At 43.0% G+C, this 8,779-nt stretch overlaps 1 long non-coding RNA gene across 1 annotated transcript; it reads left to right on the top strand.

Moving 5' to 3' along the window:
- The first annotated feature begins 2,875 nt into the window (after nt 1–2,875).
- LOC103102879 (uncharacterized) lies at nt 2,876–6,940 on the top strand. The gene is made up of 2 exons (XR_001629200.2): nt 2,876–3,196; nt 6,669–6,940. It is a non-coding gene; the product is annotated as an uncharacterized LOC103102879 (long non-coding RNA).
- Nucleotides 6,941–8,779: the final 1,839 nt, after the last annotated feature.

Raw genomic sequence — 8,779 nt, 5'->3', positions numbered from 1 at the left:
CTTTATAAAATAAGAGACTGAACTAGATGGCATCTGAGGTTCCCTTCCGATCATCCAGTCTGATGCCTCATTTTATTTTCATTTTTTTAAACCCTTACCTTCCATCTTGGAACTATTGGTTCCAAGGAAGAAGAGGGGTAAGGGCTAGGTAATGGGGGTTAAGTGACTTGCCCAGGGTCACACAGCTGGGAAGTGTCTGGAGGCAGATCCCATCTCTAGGCCTGGCTCTCAATCCACTGAGCCACTCAGCTGCCCCCTGATGCCTCATTTTAAAGAGAAGTAAACAGCCTTGTTTAAAACCCTTGGAGGGAAAATGAATTGCTTAAAGTCATAAATCCTTCAGTAGCATCCTCACCAAGTTATGTCCCTGAGGGAGAACCCACCCCACTTCCCAAGCAGCCCCAATAGGAAGGGACCCCTGTAAGTCTGAAGACAACAATCCAGAATCCTGGAGGGTAGAGCCAAGGCCAACTTGTACCTGACCAGGAATGCCCTGTCCAGTGGCCCCAGGATGTGATCATCCCCATCAGGTCTGCCTAGTGACCTTTAAGTGTCAGGAAACTCTGAGGTAACCCTTTCCTCTTCTGGATAGCACTTACCATTAGAAAAACTTTCCTGTGCCATTTCCACCAGTGCTCCAAATAGATAGAATCCCAGGGTCCTCCATTTAGAAGCTATCTTCTCCAGCCCCCTCCTTTTACAGAGGAGGAAACTGAGGACTAGTGGCATGATGCAGTTTGTCACATGATATAAAATGGCGGTGCTAGGATTTGAACTCAGGCTCCTTGACTCCAAATCCAGGGCTCTTTTTTATGACACCACACTTTTCTGTCCTCTGGGGCCATGCAGCACAAGTGTTAGGTGGGGACAGCAGCCTTTCAAAGTAAAAGCCTTGGAAAGAGCCGGTCCTATCCCCAGCCCTGCGTGTCTTCTTTTCTCCAGGGTGAACAGCCTTAGTTCTTTCCCCCACTCTTCACCTAGCAAGGTCTCTACTCTGCCTGCTGCTAAGGCACCGTCTTCTGAACTCCACTTTCTGTGTCTCCTTCCTCAGCTACAGTGACTGTATACTACAGAACTAGACACGAAGGGCAGTCAGCTGGTGCAGTAGATAGAGTGCTGGGGCCGAAGTCAAGAAGACACATTGTCCTGAGTTCAAACTCAGCCTCAGGTACTTCCTAGCTGTATGATCCTGGGCAAGTCTTTTAACACTACTTGCCTTAGCTCCTCATTTGTAAAATGAGCTAGAGAAGGAAGTGGCAAACTACTCCAATATTTTTGACAACAAAACCCCAAATAAAGTGCCTGAAACTAACTCTACAATATTAACAATTATAAGTCTTTTAAAATCCTATAGGGGGAGGGGCCAGCTGGATGCCTCAGTGGATTGAGAGCCAGGCCCAGAGATGGGATTCAATATGAGTTCAAATATGACTTCAGACACTTCCCAGCTGTGTGATCCTGGGCAAGTCACTTAACCCCCATTGCCTAGCCCTCACCACTCTTCTGCCTTGGAACCAAAACAGGATTGACTCTAAGACAGAAGGTAAGAGTTTAAAAAAAAAAATGCTATGGGGGGAGGCAGCTGGGTGGCTCATCGGATTCAGATCCAGGTCTAGAGACAGGAATTCCTGGGTTCAAATCTGGCCTCAGACACTTTCTAGCTGTGTGATCCTGGGCAAAGCACTTAACCACCATTGCCTAGTCCTAAAACCACCCTTCATTGGTCTTATAACCAATACACAGAATTGATTCCAGGATGGAAGAGGGTGGGTTTTTTTTATCCTATATGAAGATTAGCAAAAATGTTTAGGGGCAGTTAGTTGGTACAGTGGACAGAGTGCCAGGCCTGTAGTCAAGAGGACCTAGGTTCAAAACTGGCCTCAGATATTTCCTAGATGTGTGACCCTGGGCAAGTCACTTATCCCCTATTTGCCTAGCCCTTGCCCTTCTGTCTTAGACTTGTTACTAAGACAGAAATTAAGAGTTTAAAAAAAAAAACTAGACAGGAAATCCTCCTGCTGAAGTCTGACCTAAGCAGATGATAACAGAAGGATTACGTCCCTTTTTCTGGGATACTAACTCTTCTAAGCTTACTCCAACATTTTGGCCCCTGGTTTGACGATTATCTCCCCTGGCTCTGGACAGGATATGATTCACAGGGGTCCCTTTCCCTCTGCTTCCCTCTTGCAATAGAGGAGCAAAGGATCCGCTATGAAAACCCCAGTTGTTCTCATTTATTCTCAGTGTTCTCGTTATTGGCATCCACTCACCCCCAAGCCAGAGCTTCTTAAAAATCCACAATTAATTCAGCCAGAGGCTGGCGCCCAGCAGTGGGTTGGGAATAGCCCAGCATTTCCATAGCTCAAGCAGCAGCCTGAAATGGAGGTAAGAGAACTCAAACTCAATCTATTTCCCCCACCTCCTCCCAATCCTAAAGCAACCCCCAAGTGGCTACCTTCCCTGGCCCCAGGAAAGTCAAGAACTACCCGGGCCATGGGAAAGAGCACAGGATTGAGCCCCACCACTCCAAGAAAAAGGGTGCGGAATTCTGTGGGACTGAGGGAAATTCACTCTCCATAGAAAAGCAGAAATCAATTTCCATTACCCCAGTAAACTCAAATTTCTCTAGTCCTTGAAGGTTTACAAAGTGTTTTCACTCCCTATAAAGCAGGGAGTGCAAGGACCATAGAGCTTGGAGCGAGATGGGATTTTAAAGATCATTTTGTCTAAACTCATTTTATAGGGGAGACGATTAAAGCAGTTGATGGAGGGTCACACAAATCCCAAAACAGGGAGAGAAGGGACTAAGCCTTTACATAGTACTTACTGGACACCACTTCTTATCAGTTGATGCTCATGACAACTCTGAGATATAGGTGCTTTTATTATCTTTATTTTACTGTTGAAGAAACTGATGCAAAGAGAAGCTAAGCAACTTGCCCAGGGTCACATAGTCAGGAAGTATCTGAGGTCAAATTTGAATTCAAATCTTCCTACTAAGGGTCTGAGGTTGAATTTGAACTCAGGGCTCCCTGACTCCAGGGCTACTGTTCTGTCTTCCCAATCATGTACTCTTCCCACTAGCCTATGTTGCCTCCTCTTCTTCTAGGTAAGACAGACAGAAAAATAAATGTCTATCCATGAGGAACAGAAGAGAAGCTGTGAAGTACACAGGAAAATTACAAGGTAGAATAAGGTGAGTGCTGAGGCAGAAAAGGAAGGAGATAAGTAATCCAAGTGGGCATAAAAATAGGGCAAAAATCACCAGCAATGGGGCTTTAACCCCAAGCAATGGAACTTCCCAGAGGAAGTGGGCTATAAAATGGGCTCTAGTAGGACTTCAATAGGCAAAGAAAGTGAGAAAAGGGAATTCCAGACAAAAGGGTAAGTAGCTTGTGCAAAAAAATCTGGAGGATGAAAAGTGTTGAGTGTATTCATAAAACAGTCAATCATCCAAGATGGCAGGCAGTAAGTAACATGAATAGAAGCAGTGTCAGAAAAACCAAGAAGGTTGACTGGGGTCAGATTATGGTAGATCTTGAATGCCAGGTTAATGAGTTTGGACTTTATCCTGGGCCGTTTGTCTAAGCAGAGAAATGACCACAATCAGTTGTGCATTACGAAGGTTACTGTCGTAATGTATAAACATGGATGGATTGGGGAGAGATTGAGACAAAAATAGACAAAGACAGAGAGAGATAACTGGTCAGACAGAAAATCAGGCTGGAGATGGGGTGACCAGTTAGGAGAATATTCAATTAAACAAACAAATTCAATTCAATATTTATTCACCAGCCTTGTAAATGCAAATAGGTCCTGGGGATTCAAAGACAGATAAGAAGTAGGCCTGGTTCTGAAATTTTAGTTTAAAGTCTAATGGAGGGAGGAGGGGACAAATAACTATGAAAACAAGAGAGAATGAGATATAAGAAGTGCAAAGGGGGAGTCCAGGGAAAATGCCACCGTTTTTCCAATAATTTAGGGCAATCCAACTCTAAATAATTATAGTGCTTGGTCTTGGTTCTGGAGAACAAGGAATGAAATGCACCTCTCTTCTTTAGAGACTTGAAGGACTATGAATGCAGATTATTTACATCATTTGGATAGATGCTGCATTTGTTGGTTTTACTAATTGTTTACAAAGGAGGAATGGGAGGTAGTGGCAAGAGCAATTTCTGGAAACAAGTATAAAAAAAGACATTAATAAATCTTTTTTAAAAAATAATAATCTAAGCAGGAAGCAGCTAGATGGCTCACTGGATTGAGAGCCAGGCCTAGAGACTAGAGGTTCTGGGTTCAAATCTGGTCTCAGACACTTCCTAGCTATGTAACCTGGGTAAATCACTTAATCCTTATTGCCTAGCCCCTTCCATTCTTCTGGCTTGGAACCAATACACAGTATTGATTCTAAGAAGGAAGTAAGAGTTTAAATAATAATAATAAACTAAGCAGAGCTGGAAGGGATCCTGGAGTTCATCTAATTCCACTTCCTCATGTGACAAATAGGAAACCAAAGCCCAAATAGGTTGTGAGTTATCCAGTGAAGTGTCAAAGCCATAACTTGAACCAAGGTCCCAACACCTCAAATCCACCACTATCCATTCCCATATACCATGGTGCTTCCTTAGGTAATAAGGGACTGAATTAGAGTATTTTCCAAGTGAAGGAACTGATGCATGACATACAGAAAATGGATCTGGGATTAGACTCTCCCATTCATAGTCAGGATTCAGAGCTACAGAGGACTTCTCCCTTTCATCTAGTACAAATCTCTCATTTAATTTAATTTAAGATAAGGAACCTGAAACATGGTAAACAGACTCAAAGAGAGTAAGAGACTTGTCTGAGGTCCCACAAAGAGTAAGTGGCAGAGGTCTGATTTGAATCCAGCTATTCTGATTCCAAATCCAGTCCTCTTCCCACTAGATAGTCTATTATTTTTAGTTGAACAAATGGGAGCTTATGCTAGCCATCTCCCTCAAAATCATGCTACTTTTAAGGTAACCTCAGACCCATTGCTAAGACCCCCAGATGTTCGGGAAAGTGAGATTTAAATGTCTTTCTTCAGCAAAATTCCTAATGGCAATAGAAGATGAGAAACCACAGAGAAAAGACCAAGAAGTTCAGTGATTTCACAACTCAGAAAGGTTGGGAGTGAGGCAGCACAGACAGCAAAAATCTGAGAAAATGAGTGTCCCGGAAACTCAAGTTGTTTAATAATACCCGATTTTCCGCAAGATTGCAGAATAGCGGTTTTAAATCCTAAAGGGGACTTGGCTCTGGTTTGCCCATTGGCCCCCAGATCCTTGAAGAGAATTCTGGGAAAGGTGCTGAAAGAATCCATTTGGCGACCAAAGGCAATGGAGATCCATCTGAAGCTGGGGTGTATTTCCCAATATTTGGCAACAGGTTGGAATAAGAGGCCAGAGACTTGGGCAATGGAAGAGATGCAAGGATAGGAAAGAGGGGCTGATAAATGGTTTTCATGCCTTAGTATACAAAGCATCAAGTTCTTCAAGTTCCAAAAAAGAAATGTTAATTTCTTGGCAAACTACCCAATAGACTGGGGTTTTGATTGTTTTCCCCCTTCAGCTTCTGAGTATGGCTAGATGTTTCTGTCGCAGGGTAATTTCCCTCTCAATTTTCTTTCATCGTTCTCCCCATGAAAAATCGGAGAGTGATACAGACGCTCTGTACTTTGACCTTTTTCATAGGTCTGTGGGGTCACCAATTGGCTTAGTATTTGTACTTGGAGTCATCCACCCGCATGGCTAAGGTCTGTGCCGAAAGGATGTCTCACAGGTCCCCTCCAAACCTCTAGGGCTAGAACTTGGTGAGTCATTCAGGAAACAGGATGTATCATGTCCTTTGGACAGAACTGAAGATACAGCTGCGGGTGGGGGAATTTTTAAGATTTGGGATTCCTAGGGCAAATATGAATTGAGTACTAATGACTCAATACGGCTCCTTAAGAACATATTTTACGAGCAACAGCCTCAGCCCCCTCAGTTCTCCCTTCCTTCCATTTCTTTCCCTTCTACCCAGCCATTCTAATGACTCATTATACCAGTGAGAAACACCTGAGTTTAAATCTCTCTCTCTCTCTCTCTCTCTCTCTCTCTCTCTCTCTCTCTCTCTCTCTCTCTCTCTCTCTCTCTCTCTCTCTCTCTCTCTCTCTCTCTCTCTCTCCAGATTAGAGTGGAGGCAGCAGAAGTCAGAAGACTTGAATAAGTCACTTTACTTCTTCAATTTCTGCATCTATAAAATTAGGGGAGTTGATTCAATGGCCCCTAGATCCCTTCCAACTATAGATCTATGATCCAGGCCCTGGGATCAAATTCTACCTCTGATATGACCTTAGACAAATTACTTAACCTCTTTGGGCCTCAGTTTCCTCACCTGCAAAGTGAGAGGGCTAGACCAGATAGCCTCTGAGATCTATGATGCTATAGACAGAACCACACACTATTGGAATTGGAGCAGACTTTTAAAAAGAACATAGAATGTCAGAGATGGAAAGCTTCTTATAACAGTAATAAAAGCTGTCAGACATGGAAGTGACCTTAGACTTATATTAGGATGTGATAGCATCGGTTGGCCTTAGGGTTATCTAGTACAGCCACCTCATTTTACTTAACCTGTTTCCTTTGGCTTCTTTATCTTTCCAGTAGAGGTAATCTTCTCTTCTTCCTGACTGCCACCTTGGAGAATCCTTCATTGCCTTCATGAAGAATAACCACAAAGACTAAGACCTTGTCAATGAAGTCTTTCCTGATGCCTCTTTTTCCCACAGAGCATCAGAATTAAACAATGAGTTTGAAAAGGCCTTGAAAAAAAGAAGGGTGTTATCAAAATAGAAGGGATATTTTAAAAAACTTAACCAGTAACCAAGACACAATATAATGCATGCTATTAAAAAGAATAAATTATTTTCTCTGCATTTCAAGTTCTACTGTTTTGATCAGCATGGTGATTATGACATCCATGAGGACAAAGACAGTCCAAGTCTGAACACTGACATCTTCCACTGGTCTCCCATGTCATATTTGGAACTATGGTATGACCACACAGTTGGTTTCCTGCTCCCCCCCCTTCTTCCAGCCCCACCTCCTCTCTCCTCAGAAACCCTTAGCAGTAGTAAAATAAGTCAAATCAACATTCCTCACTACTCACCCAGTGGAAATCATGCTGGCCTTGTGAGGAGTCAGGGGAATGCTATTTTTAAGGCTTAAAAATGCTAGAGAACTGCCATGTTGGCCTGATTAGGAATATTAACAACTGGGAAATAAATGTCTCAATTTCTATTTCAGTGAAGCATGTTTTCCTTTAATGAAATTAAGAAGCATGAAGTTCAATTATCCCTTTGGGCCTGATCAATTAATTAAGAATCTAAGTCCGCTAGACCTCCTGTTCTCTATTGTCTGGGCCCCAAATATCTAAAATATTTTACTATCATAAACCCTATTATTACCACATATTACATTTTTACTTTAATTTTTCAAAATAACAATAACCTGCATTTATAGAGAGTTTTAAGGTTTGTAAGTATTATCTTATTTGATCCTTACAACAACCTAGGGAAGTAGGTGCTATTAATATTTCCATTTAATTGATGAGAACACCAAGGAAAACAGAGATTTAAGTGACTTGGCCAGAGTCACAAAGTTTATGTCCCATGTCAGATTTGAATTCAGGTCTTCTTGAGTTCCTGCTCCAGGCCTGCTGTGCTACCTAGCTTTTTTAAGATGCAGAACTTTATTCATGAAGGTCCTTCCTCCAGCAAAATATATTCTAGGAAGACAATAGTAGTAGTCTCTCGGTAACAGAGGATGAGGATTGTCTTTGTGCACTTTCATCTGTGATGTAGATGAGTGTGCACAAAAACACTTGTGTGTGAAGGAGATTTAAGTGGAAAAGTCGATGCACAGAGACAGTCCCCCTCTCTCGGTGTTGGAAGCCTGGGTCCAGTGGCACGAAAAGTCGTTACATCTGGAGACTTCCTCAGCTGCATTGGATGGCAGTGTTGTCTTTTGTGCTCCAACACGCCCTAAGCACTCCACAGTGCTTTGCTGCGTCGCCCTCTCAGCCGTTGAACCTTCTTGTTGGTTTCTGTTCAGCCGAAGCAGTCTTCACATGCTGGGTGAGCAAAGCCCTGGTTCACCAGCGGTCGACGTCAACCCGATGGCTACCCTCACAAGGTTTAGCCGGCCTGTCGAAGCCGTTGCCTGGGTTGTGGCAGCTGCTGCATGCTAGCAGCTACTAGGAGCCAGAAGTGAGAGCTGGGCATCAGGTGAGGGTCAGAGGCTGGAGAGCTGCCCTAGGAGGGCAGGACAAGCCCTCTATACCAGAGATACTACTCCTCCCTGAACACCCCATACACCCCTAGGAAGACAATATAGTTCTTAAAAAGTGCTAGATTTCTAATTAGGAGTTAAGAGCCTAGATCTCAAATTCCAGCATTCACACTTACATGTTGGGAGTGTCTACTTGGCCTCAGAGAATAGAAGTAGGAACAGTGGGTAACAGTTACAGATTTTGGCTTCATACATGGAAAAACTATCTGACAACTGGAGCTACTGAAAAATAGATTGAACTGCCCCAAGAGGTAGAGAGCTCAATTTCAGAGGATTCAGAGTAAAATATGTTACATGCTTTCAGATCTAGAAGTGATAGACTCAGAATGCAGATTGAGACTTATTTTTGTTTTGTTTTATTTTGTGGACATTGACCAATGAGGAATTTGTTTTGTTTGACTATGCACCCTTGTAGTGGGTTTTTG

Source organism: Monodelphis domestica, chromosome 1 (assembly GCF_027887165.1).
Source record: "Monodelphis domestica isolate mMonDom1 chromosome 1, mMonDom1.pri, whole genome shotgun sequence".
Taxonomy (NCBI): Eukaryota; Metazoa; Chordata; class Mammalia; order Didelphimorphia; family Didelphidae; genus Monodelphis; species Monodelphis domestica.
This window is presented reverse-complemented; position numbering and strand designations above follow the sequence as displayed.